Here is a 19414-nt window from a genome sequence, read left to right on the forward strand (position 1 = left end):
ACACTGCTGCATGCCAGACCCCCTGATATCCACCCTTCTGAATCCTCTCTCCCACGAAAGGACAGAGTCCACTTGGCCAGACTGCGGTGCGGTCACCACCCAGCACTTCTAAGCTACCAGAAGAGGCTGGATGACCGCATTGTGAACAGCTGCCCAGGATGTAACACTTCACCCCATACCATACAACACATAATGGAAGACTGCATTATACACAATCATGCACGCAAACAACACAACATACGCTCTATAAAGGATTTGTGGGAAACCCCAGTTTCGGCTATGGCATTCCTTGGGGAGACGGGACTGCTCGGACAGACAGTCTAGGGAACGACAACAACAACAACAACCCCCTAACTACCTTTCCTATCACCTTGGTAGTTTTAACTCTTCTATTACTTATTCTAACTGACATCCAAACAATTAAGTTAATTGTCTGTATTCATACTTTGTCTTATGGAAAACTTCGTTCCCAGTTTGTGACTTAGTTACTGATCTCAATTGTCCCCAAAGCACTTAGGGCAAAGGTGACGGCTTCGGCCGCAGCTACGAACAAAAGATCGAACCTTGAAGTGAATAAAAATGTGTGGTGTTGGTCAAGAGGAGCAACTCCCCGCCTCTTGGGGCGTTATCACACTGAGATATTTTTCCTTCGACTCTTGGAGCAGATTTGCAGACCGCAGCTTTTGGGAAGGAAAACAATTTTCCTTCAGTATATCAAATGTTATTCTATGCATTTTTGTTGAGAAAACAAATTACTTTGCCATAATGATTTTACGGAGGAAAAAGTGCTGGAGGTTGGCGGTAACGTCGATTAATTGGAGGTTGGAAGGAAAAAAGCCCAGTGTGATAAAGGATTATAAAAGAGGAGCATGCCGACAGGAGACCTTTTGGTCCATATCTAGGATGAAAAAAAAAATATATATATATATATCGTATATATATATCTATATATATATATATATATATATATATATATAATAATGATAAATAAGTAAATAAATAAACAAATGAATAAATATTATAATAATATAAATAATAAATAAAATAAGTAAATAGGTAAAGTTAAATAATAAACAGACAGGCAAATAATAAAAATAAACGATAAAGAAATAAACAGACAATAACAAATAAATAAATATTATAAAATAAATGGCAGGCATTACAGCATCTTGCTTAGGTATTTATTTAAACAAATCTTAAGGCTTCGAACTGAATTACATTGCACTGCCTCCATTCATGAACTACACGGCGAAGTTGTTTGTACCCACTTTCAAATTAAATATATTTCCTGACAATTTGAGACCATTATTTCTTGTCGGATTCTAAGTGTGAAAATTGTCACTTTTGATGTTGTCAATTACCTTTAGCTAAATAAGATCTCACGGAGACAGCCAGGATAAAGACGTTAAGGTATGTCGCTCTCGAAAGGATTAATTGAGATAAAAGGTTTGCCTTTCGAGAAGTAGGAGGGAGTGGGTGAGGGGGAGGTGGGTCAGGGCCTCTCCTCGGCTGAAAAAAAGAATCAGCCCCGCGATAGCCAGAATAAACACATACGAAATCAGATCACCTCTGTATGGGTAATAGGTTCCCTCTTGTTATGATGAAGCTTACGTTGTTTTCTCAATTTGCTCGCCATCGCACATCAGTGTATTAAAGGTAGCGCCCAATCACACGTCCCATCACACGATGACACGCCTCATCAGTCCGTTACACACGCCTCATCACGCCCTGATGCACGCCCCCATCGTATTTCGATACCCATGGAAGACCTTACCCCACCCCCCCTTTTGTTGGGGTTGTTTTTCTTCATCTTTCTATTCTTCTTCTTCTTCTTCGTCCTCTTCTTCCTCTTCTTCTTGGTCTTCTTCACCTTTTTCTTCGCCTTCGTCTTTTTCTTCGTTTTCACTTTCTTCTTTGACTTGGTCTTCTTCTTCTTCTTCTTCTTCTTCTTCTTCTTCCTCTTCATCGCCTTCTTCTTCATCTTCCTCTTCATCGCCTTCTTCTTCATCATCCTCCTCTCTTTTTTATTCCTCTTCTTCCTCATGTTCTTGACATGTTGAAAATATTACTGATAATTTTTATTATAGCTGAAATATAGGGTTAAGTAAATCTATTATAAGTTAGGTTAAATTAATCTAGGACAGATTAGGATAGTGTAGAGTTAATTCATACATATTCACCAAAGTAAGGTAAGGGACCTGAAGTCGTGAAGGAGCCCAACTGGGAAAGAATTCCGTTCTTGTGTAGAATCCATCTCACCCTACTCCGCTTCCCCTCAAGTCGTTTCTCCACATAAACAACTCCGGAGTCTTCTTCACTCATTTCCATCCATCCATCATCGCAAACCTACTTATCGTCTTCCAAATTGTCCCTCATAACCTCCTCCTCCTCTTCCTTCTTCTCCTCTTCCTCCTCCACTTCCTCTTCCTCCTCCTCCTTCTTCTTCCTCTTCCTCTTCCTCCTCCTGTCTTCTCGTCTTCCCTTCTAAGTCTTCTGTCTTGTCGTCCGTACACATTAAAAATGTCGTCTTCCAGTCTTTTTTTTTTTTTTTTTCAAACCATCATTACCCCTTTCTTGGCACTCCTTCTCCTCTTTCCTTTCCTCATCTCTTCCCCCGTTCTTCCCTCCTCTTACCCTTTCTTGCTACCAACATCCTTACCTTGACCCATCCTCCCATTCTCTTCTTACTTTTGCTTCATTTCTCAGTTGCTCTTCTTGGCCATTTCTGATTTCATTCCAAATATGGACATCAACAGAGGTTCATCACGCCGATCAAGGATTCCAGAGGTTCTCCAGAGACGAAAACCTCTTCGTAATATTAGTTTCCAGATTTTCTTCTATGTTAATGTGATCTACAGGTTCTTAGGGACTGTAGTTGTCCTCTCGTCGAACCCAGAGTCCAAAAAACTCTTCGTAGTCGTAGTTTCCAGAATATTTTGTTCAGTGTTGATGTGATCTCTTGAAATCCCATATTCCAGGGACCCCTTGGGAGACTTAGTATCGAAAAAGCCATCATAGTCCCTTGATTCCAGGCGATTTTTTCAGTGTTGATGTCATCTACAGACTCTTCAAGAAACAGGATAACATAAGATCAAGGACCAAAAGTGGCTGGGAATATCTAACGACGCTAAAGACGCAGACGACTTGGCGGGACGTGTTGCCATGGTGACAGAACGACGGTGTCTTGGCTTACCAATTCCACAACACGGGTTGACCAAAGTTCTAAAGACTTCCGCTGCCTCTTCTCTTCCTCTCCTCTTCCTCTTCTCTTCCTCTTCCTCTTCCTCTCTTACCTCTCCTTCTCCTCCTCTCACCCCTTCTTTACCTACCTTCCATTCGCTCCCTTGTTTCTCACATGTTTCTAACATTCTTCACTTTCTCAACTTTTCCTTTATCTGTAATACCTTTCTATTGTCTCACAGATTTCCCCCCATCTCTCCCTCCTCTTCTCACCTCTCCTCTTATATATTATCCTCCCCACTCTCTTGTCCTGCCTCACCCCTTCCCACTCCTCTCACACCTACTCTCCCATTGTACTTCTCCCCCTTCCTACTCCTCTCCTCCTGTCCCCTCATCTCTTCTCCCCACCTCTCCTGTCCTCTCTTTTCCCTTCCTCTCCAGTGGTCTTTCTGTCCTTCCCTTCCCCTCCCTTCTCCTCTTCTCTCCCTCTCCTTTCCTCCCCTCTCACCCATCCCCCACCCTTCCCCTCCCCCTCCCCTCCCTTCCCCTCTCCTCTCCCCCATCCTCTCCCCTCCCCTCCCCTCCCCTGACTTCCCCTTTCCCGTTCCTTGTCCTCCTTTCCCCTCCGCTTCCCCTCTGCCCTTCCTCAACGTCTACCCGTGCGGCCCAGATTCTTCACTGCTTGTTTGTTTGTTTACTTGTTTCTTTGTTACTTTCTTAGCTTGTTTTCCTCCGCGCAGAGGTGCACTCGTAACCCCCAGTGTTACCCACACGTTCGCCCTTTTGTCAGCATCGGGCACCAACCCAACACCAATTCACTAGTGAGCTACAGCTTAACAACCGAGCTACAACCAAGCCACAACTGAGCCACAGCTTAACAACCGTCGAGCCACTGGCGAGCCACAGCCGAGCCATAGACGAGCCACAGCCAAGCCACAGCCGAGCCACAGCCAAGCCACAGCCGAGCCACCGGCGAGCCACAGCCAAGCCACAGCCGAGCCACAGCCAAGCCACAGCCGAGCCACCGGCGAGCCACAGCCAAGCCACAGCCGAGCCACCGGCGAGCCACAGCCCATCCGTAACCGAGCCACCGGCGAGCTACAGCAGAATCACAGTTGAGCCACAGCTGAGCCACACATCTATCTTCATGCCCTCGTCCATTTCTCGCTCCTGTTATTCCTATTTTATCCTCTCTCCCTCTCACTGTTCCTCCTTCTCAGTCTCATCCTTTTCATCCTACTCCTTTTTTCCTCCTCCTCCTCCCCCTCCTCCTCCTCCTCCTCCTCCTCCTCCTCCTCCTCCTCCTCCTCCTCTTCTTCCTCCTCGTCCTCCTCCTCGTCCTCCTCTTTCCCCCTCCTCCTCTTCCTCCTTTTGTGCTCTCTTTCCTCCGTCCCTGCCTCCTCTCCTTTAATCCTTTTTACCTCTTCCTGTTACATTGGATTACAATGGATTGTAGTGGAAAAGCATCCCGACAGGAGATATGTTCTTCATAACGACGTTGTATTAAAAATGCGAAAAAATAAGACTAAAGAAAACGGAATGCAAGTCATAATGGCATGCCCTGTGCGTGCGTGCGTGTGTGGGCGTGTAACAGGACTCGAACTTTGAACGGTGTAACTTGAGACGGTTTCAGCAGGAAGTTTGAGCCCCATAATAAATACGTGGTTAACAAAGCTGTTTATTTTATTTTATTTTTATCATTCTTTTATCTCTGTGTTTACAATTCATATATTACCAACTTCAACTCACATTTTCCATTACCTTATGCTCTCTTCGTATCATATGTATCTGATATTGAATTTGACAAAAGATTTCGTTTTTATTGTTGACATTCTGTTTGCTTTTATTGGGGAGGAATTACGCTTCTTTAGTCTTCGCATCACTTTCCATTTTCTTTCGCTTTGTTTATCGGACATCTTCACTCCTCTCCATTGTCTTCCTCATTTCGTCCTTCTGCTCCTCTTTCTTCTCCTCCTCGTCCTTGTCCTCCTTTTTTTTTTCTTTTTCTTCGTCTCTTCCTTCTCCTCTTTCTCCTTCTCTTCTCCCTGCTCCTCTTGCTACTGCTGCTACTACTACTACTTCTCCTTGTCTCCCTCTTCCTCCTCCTGCTCCTCCTGTTTCTCCTTCTTCTCTTCCTGCTCCTCTTGCTGCTGCTGCTGCTCCTCGTCCTTCTCCTTGTCTCCCTCTTCCTCCTTCTGCTCCTCCTCTTCCTTCTCCTTTTCCTCCTTTTCCCACTTCTTCTGACTCCTCATTTCGAGATTCTCCTATTCCTGGATTACTCCTCCTCCTCCTCCGGATCTCCTTATTCGTCTTCTGTTGATCTCCTCCCACCATTCCCTCGGCCGTTCCCTTACTCTCGACGTTCCCCGGCTTCTGATCCCCCCCTCTCTCTCTTTCTCTCTCCAACTCTCCTCTCTCTCTCTCTCTCTCTCATCTCTCTCATCTCTCTCTCTCTCTCTCTCTCTCTCTCTCTCTCTCTCTCTCTCTCTCTCTCTCTTTTCCTGTGACTTTGAAAAGTATGTTTCCTATACGCGTCCTCCTCTTGGGTTTTTCCTCGTTTCGCTGTTCCTTACATTCTTTTTATCTTTACTTTTCTTTTTCAGTTTTTCTACCTATCCTCTCTTTTTCTGTTTCTTCTTCTTTAGTCTTTATTTTTTCTCTTTTCCTTTATTCTTTCCCTTTTCTTTTCCTCTTTTTCGTCTTCCTCTTTCCTTTTAGTCTCTGTGTTCTCTTTTCCTTTCTTCTTTCCCTTTCCTTTTTTTTCTTGCCTCTCCTCTTCCTCTTTCCCCTCTTCCCCAATTTCTCATCTTTGCTCTCTTCTTGTCTCTTATTATCATGTAACACTTTACAGTCTTTCTTGTCTCTCCATTTACGCTTTCTCTTCTTCACTTTTCCTCTCCTTTCTCTCCTTTCCCTTTCTCTTTAACCTTACTTGTCTTCCTCTCTCGTCTCCCGTATTCCTCATCGTAGACAAACCCTTTATTTAATTTTTTCTTTTAAACTATACAAAATCACAAAACTAACCACAATGATACACGTAGAATACAAGTACTTAAAGGACTAACAGAGAAGTACGTTATTTGTTAACGAGCAAACGCTTAGAAGTGTTTGTGTAATAAAACCCTGTTCACATTAGCGGTTTGAACAGCGCGGAAACGAGGCGGTACTGCACACTCAAGGAAAAAATTCGCGGTTGAGTGTGAACCCCTCTATTGAATTATATTTTAATGGAACATCTGCGGTTGAAACCGCTGGTGTGAACAGGGCGTAATAAAGTGTTTGTTTTACGCCACCCACGCTCGGGGTAATAGGTGCCCCGCGCACTTCCCGTCCCCGCCCGGTCTCCTGAAATTACTCAACCAAAAGTGCTCAAACTGAGCCTTTTCTGGAACAGCCTGAAAAATGCGGAGAGTTTATGGCTGGAACCCAGGGAAATACCGGAAAAATGGACCCGGATAAGGCGCCAAACTCAAATTAGAATGATCATGAGATCGTGAAAGACCTGAAAGTTAGGGAAAACGTACCTCAAACCCAAAAGACAATAATTCTTGTACGTCTACAAAGTAATAGAGTTAATGAGGCTTTGGCTTTTTTATTCCAATGAAACTCCACGACGGTAATATCAGAACAAATACAAATCGACAACACCATCGAAGGAAGCGATGGCATGAGGAGCGAGACTTGTTACAGTCTAACAATACCCACCATAGCTCTCTCCCGATGCAGTCTGGTTGCAATAAACCTCAAATGTTGTACTGTTTATGGTGCTGTGACCTCGTCGCCATAGCAACGTACCTTTGGAGTCAAATGAGGAACGAAATGGGTTTTTAGAGGTTATCACATTGGGCTTATCGGCATCGATATTTGAGAGCTAGTTTGAATAGAATAGACTTCGTTTATAATATTTCATTCTTCAAATCTACAAATATCTAATTATCTTTCCGTCATATATAGCAAAGCTGAATGGACTAAGAAATTATAAACCTATACGAATGTTAAACATGCTGTTGAAATGTTCTCAGGGAAGTCTATATTTCTGTAAGCGAAGTCATATTCTAGTGATTCAAATGGGTGTTGGAGGTAGGATGTCGGAGGAAAAATAGCCCAGTGTGATAAGCCCTTTAGCAATATGCTGTCGCCGTCTGTTGCGCAGGTCGACACGGGCGTTGGGCAATCTGACATAACACGGGTCCTCTTGGATAATTTCCCCGCTTCAGGTGCGCCAAATATCGCCCGAAACTGAAACATGACAGGGCCTTCAGCAAGGAGCTTGTATGGAGTCATTGTTTACGTCTGATGTTATGTGATAGGAGCTCGTGGTTTCTTGTGTATATACGTGTTTGTATTTACTTTTATGGAATTGCCTAGTGTAGGCCATATGGTCTCTTGCAGTTCTCTTCATTCTTAAGTTCTTATGTATTCATATATTCATTAGTTTATTGATTTATACATTTCCTTAATATTTTGTGAGGTTATTTCCCATTTCCTATATATAATAATCTATTTGTTTAATCATTCGCTTATTTTAATTATGTATTTGCTCATTCATTCATTTATTTATTCACTCACAAGCACAACCCCATACCCAACCGGAACCCCCAACCCGTAACCCCGTCTCCAAACCTCCAACCCTAACCGCCAACTCTAACCTCAAACTCTAACCCCCAACCCCGAAACCCAAACTAAGCCCCATCCAAATCCCCAACTCAACCCCAGCCCCAATCCCCGGCCACCAGTCCCAACTCAACCTAACCCAAATCCCGATTTCCAACCCCAACTTCCAACCCCAACTTCCAACCCCTGTTACCGCCACAGCCACAACCCTAACGTTTCAAGGAAAGAAGTTGATTATTCCATGTGACTTGGGGACTGCGTGAGCACAAGTTTGAGTATTGAGGTGACATGCCGCCCCTCGGCCCCCTTTTATATTGCTTGTGTACAAGGTGGTCCTCTTCCTTTTGTTCCTGTTGCCGCCAGACGATTCTATTCAGCTGTGTGTGGACTGATAATATCTTTCGTACTGAGTAATATTCGTCTTTTCATTCTGACAGCCCCCTGGCTCTTTTGCTTAGCTTTGTATGTGACTCCGACGTTAGCAAGAGCGTAATTTTTTTTTTCTCCATACAGTATATATATATATATATATATATATATATATATATATATATATATATATATATATATATAGATATATAATGTGTGTGTGTGTATGTATCTTTGTACGAGCACTGAAGATCCAAATATACGAAAGCGCTCTGCTTCGTTAGTTTATCTTACCTGGTGGTTACTTGCGTGTATGCACTGTGTGTGTGCGCGCGCGCTTACATGGTCCATACCCTTCATCTCATCCTCCTTCGGTTGCGTATTCTGTCCTCGCTTCCTTTTTGTGTGTGTGTGTGTGTGTGTGTGTGTGTGTGTGTGTGTGTATTTTCAATTGGTCTTTGGATCACGTGTTGGACTCGTGATCGACAGCTATTTCCCTCCTGGAAGAGAGCTCAGAGCTCGTAGGTCCGATCTATGGGTAATGCTATGACCTTGCACACACACACACACCCCACGAGAGTTGGAGTAACACCCCTCAGCGCTGCGATACTGATATTATTTCAGCCCCGGGCGAGAGTCGAACCCGGACCTCCGTAGTGGCAGGCCAGAGCTCTAACCACAGCGCCATGAGAGGTGTGTGTGTGTGTGTGTGTATGTGTGTGTGTCTCCCATTTCATTGTATTACGTCATTTAACCCTTGAGCTACTTCCTCCCACCATGTTCTTCTTCCGTAACCCTGGAGTTTAGTTGGTTCTAAGATATAGGGATACTATTGGAAGGCAGGATAACGATGGGATGCTTGGTAGATAAGCGTACAGTAGTCATAATAGTCATAAGGTATGTTTGGATACAAGGAAACCTGATTTTGTGTAAGTGCCGAAGTGTTGATGAAGTTGTTTTGTATCGAGAGACGGAGGGTAATCTTAAGTGAAAATAACTTTTTTTTTGTTAGTTAAACTGTGCATTGTGGGGAAGGGGGAGGGTTTGATGCACATATGCACGTGGATAAGTATAGAAAGATACGAGAGTTTGAAATTTTTAAATAGAAAGATGTGTATTTTGTTGATGATAAACACCGCTCTTCATAGTGTAGAAAGGAGCCTACGCCAGAAGGCGCTGAATAGCTCCGACCGAAGCCGTCACCTATGCCCTCTTATGCGCTTTATGGACTGTTGTGCCGGGAATCTGAGAGAAGTGCGGGATTCGAACCCACAACTAAACGAATGCGCGACCGTCACGCTTCCGATGACGCCAGTAGCTCACAAAGATGTAAAGGATGATCAGGATTCTTTTCTGTGTGGAGATGAGTCTTCAGCTGAGGATATAAAGGGAAGACTGGATTTGCTCCAGAGCTAGATAAGGGAATGTGGGAAGCTGCTTGTTGCTTTGTCTGCTGGTCTGGTCTCGTTTAGGACACGAGATAATTAGGAAAGGGGGACTGAATGAGGAGAGATAAATTATACCCTGGATGTGGTTCCATGAGACAGTCGGGATTAGGATGGGGTCCTACATGTAGGAATTAAGCGTAGGATACACCTACTATGGTATCCTGTACTGAGATGTAAAGTACTTTTGTACTCTGTAGTTGTTTCAATGAGTTAATCCAGGTATCTCATTAATCCTGTACTACCAAGGAATTGCTTTGAGCTGAATAGAATATTCTGGGACAATGAACGCCAGAATGATATTCTTAAACATATTCAACTTGTTCTAATAGATAGAAAAGGCTATAACGAAGGTGACGCAAACAAGGTCATTATATTAAGACAACAGGACAAGGACTCGCAGTAATGGATTTAAATTGGATAAATTTAGATTTAAGAAGGAAATAGACAAGAACTGGTTTACTAGGGGAGTGGTCATCTATCGATTGTTTAAAGAAAAGGCTAAACAGTTTTATGGATGGGGATGACAGGTGGTAATGGACATGGAACTGCCTAGTGTAGGCCTTCTGGTCACATAGAATAATCAACTGCTCTGAACTAATTATTAATTCATGATTATTTTCAAGCCCTGCAGTTTGTTTACGAGAAAAAAAATTATGAACAAAGTATATTTAGTAATTATTCATCGGAATCTGAAGTTTACAGTAGTATCGGGACTCGTATCGGAATCGTTATGAATTTTGGTATCGGCGTTTTCACTAGTTTAAACTACCACTTGTACTCCGGGACATGGTTTAAACTCACTTTCCTTCCCCAGTCTGTCTCCCCCCCCCCCCATAGCATTCGATGGACTTCCCATTTCCAAAAGTTTTTACTTTTCCCCCACTTTGGTCATCAAACCCGCTTCACACTGGGTCAATTCTCGTCAATTGTTTGTGAATTTGAACAGCTGGAAGAAGGCTTCCGTTGCAGCGTTGTAGACTTCCCTAAGAACATATCACCAATTCTCTTAGTTCGTCGTTCAGCTTCTTAGTTTATGAGGCAAGAGTAATTGGACATTCGGAAATTCGAAAAGCGAATGATTGTAACCGAAGTCGTTTCTGCTCAAACGAACGCACAAGAGTTGACGAGATTTGAAGCGGCAGAGGCGAAATTTTTCTTCAAGTTTCGTCCGATTCTGTTTACATTGACCCGACACTTCTCTTTTTAAACATCTATTATTAGCATCCGAACTAGTTATGGACCTAAAGGTCTCCTGTCGTTATGGTCTTACTTTGTAATCCATTTGTAATTCTTTGCAAAGTGTGACACACGTATTGAAAACACCTATATTCATTATTATTTTTTTTTTACCGATATTTTAACTTGTATGATTAGCTCCGTGGGAGAGTGATCCAAGCGCCACGGGGCGCCAGACCCTGATTTCGCGCTCAACCAGTCGACCTGAGGTTCACACACCGCCTAATAGGGAGTTGGATTCGTTTCTCTCAACTATGGTAACTCAGAAGGAGACTAATCCAACTCTCAGAAAGCCCAGGTCGGCTAGTTGAGCACAAGATCAAACGGCTCGTGGCGCTTGGATCACTCTCCCACGGAGGTACTCATAGTTACACAACGGTAAAATTCCCACATCATCTTTTGATGAATCATATTATAAAATATTCTACATTGATATTTATTGTAGCTAAACCATAGATGCTTTACTTCCCAGCATAATCTATTCCTATAGTCCCTTGCTGTAGGAAATCTGATGCTTATTTGCCTTGTTAGTGGTCAAGATTTGGTACAGTGATTTTCATGATACAAAATACACATTATTTTGTCTGACAACTTTTTCTTGTTATGGAAAGTTACCCAACTGTAAGGTGAATACGACATAGGAAAATATATCATGTACTCAAAAAAAGAAAAAAAAACGAGAAATATAGCATAGGTCTTTTTTTTTATCGTGACTGTGCATACATATACTAAAAGGTCTCTTTAATCTTATAAGGGAGGTGGAGAAGCCAAGGCAATCCGGCCTTCACTCATCTGCTATATATGGTACATTAACATTTGAGGTAGTGCTGCCTTGGCAAGGTCAGTAAACAAGATATTCTCATGGGCGTATGTATAATATATTGCAGTGCATTACGAACAACTCGTATGTAAACCTCTTGGGAAAGATATGGCCAGCTTAGCTAGCTCTTCACCTATCTGATAGGACTCCAAGCCTTAGATCAAGTCGGTTAATGTTCATTTCTCAGTGTTCGGGTGTTCTAGGTTTTAAGAAGGAAATGTGCAAGAACTCGTTTACTAATAGAGTGGTTAACGAATAGAATAGACTTGTTAACTGTGTAATGAGCGGTGAAACTATTGGTTGTTATTAACAGAAGGTTAGGGGATGATAGTTGGTAAGAGACATGGAACTGCCTAGTATAGGTCTTATGGTCTCTTGCAGTCTCCTCTATTCTTATGTTTTGAAATGGGGAAGGAAAGGAGTCTTCAAGAAAATTTGGGACCCTTTGTGCACCTTATGTCCTTTCGTGAATTTTAAACCATAAAGAGAATTTGTGCATTTCCAGAAATCTTTCTTCTTGTCGGAGCGAATGGTCACAATTTTATTTCAATGTATTGAATGATTTTTATTTTTCATAAAAAACATAAGAATGGAGGAGAGTGCAAGAGACCTTAAGACCTACACTAGGTAGTTCCATGGTCCTTACCACCTGCCATCCATATCCATAAAGTTATCTAATTTCTCTTAAAACAGTCGATCGTTTCAGCGCTAACTAAATGGTTACTAAGTTTATTCCATTCGTTAACCACTCTGTTGGTAAATCAGTTCATGCTCACCTTAATTTGCCAAATCTAAATACATTACCACGAGTTCTGCCCTAATGTCTTAATATGATGACCTTGCATTCTTTTCATTTCAGCTCTAGAAGTTGATTTAACACTGTTTTGTGTTTAGTATGTCTTGTGTTTAGTGTGTACAAATTTTAGTCCTTGTGTTTTGAGGCCACCAGTAATAATTCTTGTTTATTTTATTTTCAGGTATGTACTGGGCAGTGTTTGAAAATGACTGAGGGAACAATCGGATACAAGTAAGTCAGTTGCAGATACACGCGCGCGCACACACACAGACACACACACACACACACACACACACACACACACACACACACGCTGCGCTGCGGGTTGTTACTCCATCTCTCGTGGGCGCGGAGTTTGGTGTGTGTGTGTGTGTGCGTGTAAGGTCACAGTATTACCCATATATCGGCCATGTACGAGCTCTGAGCTCTCTTCCGGGAGGGAAATAGCTGTCGATCACGTGTCCAACACGTGATCCCAAGACCATGGTAAATCACACACACACACATACATACATACATACATACATACATACATACATACAAATACACATAAATTGATTGCCCTCGACTTCTGTCGTAACAGCAAATACTGGACATGAACATGGCATTGCGGGCAGAGCAAGCAAGGAGAAAAGTTGGCCTAAATTGAATGGATGGCCACAGTAAGTCTCGACGACGGACATCCATGTCCAGCGGAAAGTTTTGGACAAGAAACTAAGAGAACGCGGGGGAAGTTATGACAGGCTAATGCGGACCGAGCCCAAAGTGTTTGTAGCCGAACGGAAACTAACTTTTCCCGAGAACGAGACGACCGAAAGAAGAATTTGGTTAAAGGTTAGCCGCCATGAAAATGAAAGGTGAATAATTTTACCGGAATATGTTTCTAGCAATTATCAAAATCAGGGATAGCCAAATAGACTACACGATTTTTTGTTTTTTTGTTTTTTATTGCGATTTCAAATCATGCAATCTGTTGCAGAAAAATTCAAAGGGTTACAAAGGAGGAGCATGCCGACAGGAGACCTTTTGGTCCATAACTAGGTCGGATGCGAAAAAATTATAATAATGATAAATAAATCAATCAATATTATACTAATATAAATAATAATAAAATAAATAAATAGGTAAAGTTAAATAATAAAGAAACAGGTAGATAGTAAATAATAATAAATTGACATAATAATAAATGATAATCAAGCACATAATAATAAGCAGACAAATAATGATAAATGATATAATCAAGCAGATAATAATAAACAGACAAATAATAATAAAAAAACACATAAACACCTACTCGTGGCGCCATCATGTTTATTTTTCATGTATCGAGATCAGAGCCCTTACCTGCTTATGGGCAGAAGACCCGGGACAGAGTTCTCAGCGACACGCCCCCCCCCCCCCGGTCTCTCTCTCTCTCTCTCTCTCTCTCTCACACACACACACACACACACACACACACACACACACGGCCTCTTCCCATCTCTCCACCACCCCTTTACTTCCTATGACCTTAATGTGTGTGCAACGGGATTATAGGATACCGGTGTATATAATGAAAAATGCATTTGCTGTGTGTGCCGTTTAGTAAAATGAAAATTAAAGGGAAAATATTATTTCATATTTTGTTTATTCTGACGCAAAAACCGTCGATTACGGTAAAATAATCTGGGCTTCTTTGACCTCTTTTCTTTATTATATTTATTTTGTCAGCCTTGAGGCGGCATGTCCAGGCTAGAATTGCCCACCCCTCGGCACATGACGCGCGCTCGCACACACGCACACACACACACACACACACACACACACACACACACACACACACACACACACACACACACTCTCTCTCTCTTTCTTTCTCTTTCGATGGTGCAGTGGTAGCGTTCTCTGCCGCCACTACCACGGTCAGGGTTCGAATCCCGCCCAGGGCTGAAATGATTTCAGCATCGCTGCCCTGCGAGTCGTTACTCCAACTCTCGTGGGCGGGAAGTTGGGTGTGTGTGTGTGTGTGTGTAAGGTCGCAGCATTATCCATAGATCGGTCATATAAGAGCTCTGAGCTCTATCGGGAGGGAAGTAGTTGACGATCACGAGTTCAACACGTGATCCAAGACCATGGTGAATCTCACACACACACACACGCCTACCTTACTGTCTGAAGGCTACGTAACGATATTTCCTGCAATTTAGAAAGTGTTCTATAACAAGACGTATCTGACATAGATGTATGTAAATATTTGCTTGCTGATGGCCATTTAAATGCACTTCTACGTCACCCGCAATTTGGTGGGTGCTGATTGTAATTGCCTATGACATTATATTTCTGACAGACAGCTAGATTAAGAGTTTTGCCGTCTGCAATTTACACTTGATATGTTATTGCTATATTAACTGTAAAATATGTTATTGTAATCACCTTTCATTTTGCTATATTGTTGTCTATAACTGCATAGTGTTGTTTGTAACTTTATTTCTTGTATGTTAAGATCGTATTAACAGTTCTAAATATTACTAACTATACCATATCTCTCGTATATTGTCATTAACTGCTTAAGATATATATAACTATTTTTGGTGTGTTTTTTTTCAAGTTGAAATGACATAACTCTAGAGATTTGAACAGCGTGTCCTGCGAGTCACGAATATTATGTACAAAGCTACCTGTTGATGTACCAGGACTGGTGCTCACTGAGCGTAATAGATTTATAAAAAAAAAATCTATCAATCTGTGTTGTCCATCCGTTGCTGCAACCAGTCATTCTTGGGTTGATCGAAATCCGGAGACGTCAACTCTTCTTCAGAGAGATATTTCGGTTCAGATTGATAGCCCGTGGCTATGCCGTCTATTCGCTGTTCTTTACTGATATTTATGAAATCGTGACTACTACTCCCGAAAGACAATGGCAATCTCTCAATATCGGTGAAGGAATCCTCTGTTTTGCCATTTGACGATATTATTGGCATGGAAGCTTCGTGACGTCATCACAGCTGTGTTTTAGAATGGAAACTAGCAGACGGCAGATGTTCCCGAATAAAGTTCCTCGAAAACTACTGTTGAGATAAAATATTTGTTTTAAACACTGTTCTCGTGAAAATGAATAACATTGCGAAAGAAAAAATCGGAAGGTGTTTTAGATTGCAAACTAGCAGACGGCAAATGTTCCCGAATGAAGTCCCTCGAAAACTTCTGTTGAGATAAAATGTTTGTTTTAAACACTGTTCTCGTGAAAACGTATAACATTACGAAAGAAAAAAATGGAAAGGTGTGCCAGGCCATGATGGTTGCCCTTTAAGGATTACGGGGGTCACAGGGTGAGCAAAAGTAATAGAAAGAACAGTGGAACATATACAAAAAAAAAAAAAAAAAAAAAAAAAATTAAATCAAATTCCAACACTAGTTAATGCTGCTGGAATGCGGTATCTGCCTCCATAAGGAAAAGGTTGTGTGCCCCCCCCCCAAAAAAAAAAGAGGTATGAGAGGCATGTTTCTATTCAGACTCCTGTTGTGATGAGGTTATAAGTACAAGTTCATAACCGGTTGGTTGTTATTCACGAACTACCATACACTTTCATCTTATCATAGATCAGTACGGGTGCCGTTAGATAACCTGTTTGCTTTCCGAAATAAGAATGCAGTAATGAATACATAACTTAATTGTGGTCAATTGTAGAATTCCTCCCCCCACACACACATGCACACACACTGATCAACTGTAGACTCTCCACCATAACACAGGTTAGATTAGGTCATTTCAGGTTAGGTTAGGTCATGTAGCACGAGCCATAATCGACTGTAGAATGTCCACCCCAGCAACACTGTTGTACAATCTCTACAAAATCTACAAATGATCCCTTGATTTTTTTTTCAAGACACTTGTTACGAGTCATATTGGGATTCAGTAATTTGAGAACCATTTTTTCCCACCAATTCCATTACATCTCAGCTTAGGATTATGTAATTTATTTATCTTTTCTCTTGTACGGCATGAGGGGATGGAGAGGAGGGCCACCAATTAAATGAAGCAGCCTTGCTGTGGATGTACTGTGTCTTGCTACATTGCTTCTGACCCAGGGCAGTGGGCAAGATGCAGGAATGACCCGTCATCCAGGAGGAGCCAAAAAAAGAGGGAGGGAGGGGTGGTGAATGGGAGTGGAGTGTATGGGAATGAAATGGGTGGGAGTGGATTTATGCCTTTGACTTTGACTACCTCCCTTGTAAAGGGGAAAAAGCCGTTGGTATATGTAAGATGTTTACAATGAGAAAGGACATCAGATTTGATATAAAGGCATATATTAAAATAGAGATCTCTAGAGCAATGAATTATTGAAAAATTGTAGGAAAATGTCGAAATTTAAATTGTACGCTAACAATCTCCATGAATATAGTCAACAACTATGGAAGCATCGTCATATGAGATAAATATTTGTTGGATTATGTCTAAGGTAGCGGGAAGAAACGGTGAGTTGGGTCAGGGTGAAAATAGGTTTGAGATAGGGAGGAGAATCCCAAAGGTTCTTTCATCACTCGGGGAATAGTTCGGTCCTGCAGTGAACTTGAATAGTGTGTTGAATTCGAAGAGAAGGGAGTAGAGATTAAAGGGAGTCAAGTAGGATTAGCTTAGTAGATCGTTTGGAATAAATGGGTTCAGTAAATGTTTTGTAGATAGATAAGTAAATCGAAGGTAAGGAATAGATGTACTAGCTTTGCAGTGAACTGTGAAAGCATTTTACATGTTGAACGAGTTGAGGCCGTCGTAAGGGTAAGTTGTGACGACGCACCAGATTGAGAAGATATGTGAGAGTTCGGATCAGAGGATGAGATCCCCATCAAGGTCGAAAGTGAGGTTCTAACAAAAGACGAATAAACACACGCTGAGTGTCGAAGAGAGTATAAAAGTGAGTGGGATTGTTGCGGTGGAGAGGGAGTGAAAATGGGAGTTGAGGAGGATGAAGGTTTCCCGCTTTGGGCGAGGGGAAAGTAAGAGGGCCATTGAGAATGGCTTGCAGGAGGGGGAGTGTTTTTCGAAAACGTACAAAGATAAACAAGGACAAATGAAGTGGCTGGGGAGGCGGCAGGTAACAAATAGCTTTTTGTGTGTATACTAGAAAGATAGTACATAGAAATGATTTCGTGAAGAGGAAAGAGACAGGAACCAACAAGGTCTTTTTCACGGGGATAGGGGGCCACCTCGCAAGAGGGCTGGTCGAGCCACACACCACTACACTTGTACTACACTCTACCACTGCACAGTATAACACAATACACCATACCACTGCACCACATCAGTACACTATTTCACTGTACTACACTATATTACACTGCGTTACAGTGCAGTACACAGAACTGATGGCTAGGGCAAATCGATAGATCCTGGTTAGAGGTGTTTGGAATAGGAAGGGTGACTGCATGGGGGATTGATGGGAGAATTGTTGGGGACTAGTCAGCGTGTGAGTGAAAGAACGCTAAGCCCCCCCCCCCCAGCATATGCTCCGATTGCTGATGATCATGCTGATTATGGCCCTCAAAGGGTCAAGTCAGCATTCTTAGGGATTGAACTCAGATCTGTGATGAACACACCACAATACCACACCATACCACACTATACCACACTGCTCCATACCACCCTACACCTAACCTCTATACACAACACTCAGACATACCAACCTACACCATACCATCCTATATCACACTGCATTATACCACCTTACACTTCACCACTACACAACACGACACCATACCCACACAACACCAACGTACAGCACACCACACTCACAGCATACCATGTCACCTCAGACACACCACATACACATTGCAGAACAGAATTTTTTTTCTTCAGAAGCTAAAAGAACTCGTGTGTGTCCGACAAAAGGAAACGGGTTCTCTTTGGCTGACTGACTGACTAAAGAGGTCCTCACACTGGGCTATTTTTCCTCCCACATCCTACCTCCAACCTCCATTTGAATAACTAGAATATGACTTCGCCTACAGAAATATAGACTTCTCTAAGAACATTTCATCAATATGTCTAACATTCGTATATATTTACAATCTCTTAGTTCATCATTCAGCTTTGATCTATAAAACAAATAATTTGATAATTGGAGATTTGAAAAAGAAATATTATAACCGAAGTTGTTTTTCCTCAAACGAACTCTCGACTCTCGGTGCTGGTGAAGCCCGTGGAAGCCCAGTGTGATAGCCCCTTCAGCGAGCCGGGTTCTGGCCCCCGAATCAGAAGTTCTTGGTCGTGGCTACGTCCTCGCTTGTCTTTGTCTTCGCCATCGCCTTTGCCGTCGTAATGAAAGAAAATGTTGCTTCCACGTCTTAAAGCATCGGGAGCATTGGTCTCGTTTGTATCATTTGGTAAGAGGACGTCCACCCATATCTCATTGTCTCGGGTCGCTCTGTCTGTCTGTCTGTCAGATTCTGTTTGTCTTTTTCTTGTTTTGTGTCTGTCGCAAACCGTTAGTTTTTTCTGTTTATTTCTGTCCCTTCTCATTCTCTCACTTCCTCCATTTTCACTTTATCTCACTTTTCACTCTCATTTCTGTCTCTCTTTTTTCTCTCTCTCTGTCTCTCTCTCAGGCCTCTCCTTCCTTTCCCTCTCCCTCTTCCCTCTTCCCTCTTCCCTCTTTCCTTTCCTCTCGCCACCCTTTCTCTGTTCTCGCCTCTCTAATTACGCAAACCCATTTCACAAATGTATCTTAAAACACCGAAACAGTACTAAACAGAATGGTAAAAAGAGAGGTTGGTGCATTACGGATAGCGAGGCCGGGTGAGGGGATGGGGGAGATCGGGGTGGACAGGAGGGTGAGGGGGTGGGGGAGAGGAGTCCAGAGTAAAAGTAATGTCGAGCAGCTGCGGGAGAGACAGACTGAATAATGCAATATCATTGTTGCACCGAGTTTCACGGACTGGAAGCCGCGTTGAATGACACCTGTCCTCGGGACTCCC

General features: G+C 42.4%; 1 protein-coding gene across 1 annotated transcript in view; it reads left to right on the plus strand.

The window, feature by feature from the left end:
* LOC143029284 (glycine receptor subunit alpha-4-like) overlaps positions 1 to 19414 on the plus strand; it is a 1034091-nt gene that overhangs the window by 204687 nt on the left and 809990 nt on the right. The gene's annotated exons all lie outside the window — the stretch shown is intronic.

The sequence above is a fragment of the Oratosquilla oratoria genome, chromosome 10 (assembly GCF_046742065.1).
Source record: "Oratosquilla oratoria isolate Oo_2021 chromosome 10, ASM4674206v1, whole genome shotgun sequence".
Classification (NCBI taxonomy): Eukaryota; Metazoa; Arthropoda; class Malacostraca; order Stomatopoda; family Squillidae; genus Oratosquilla; species Oratosquilla oratoria.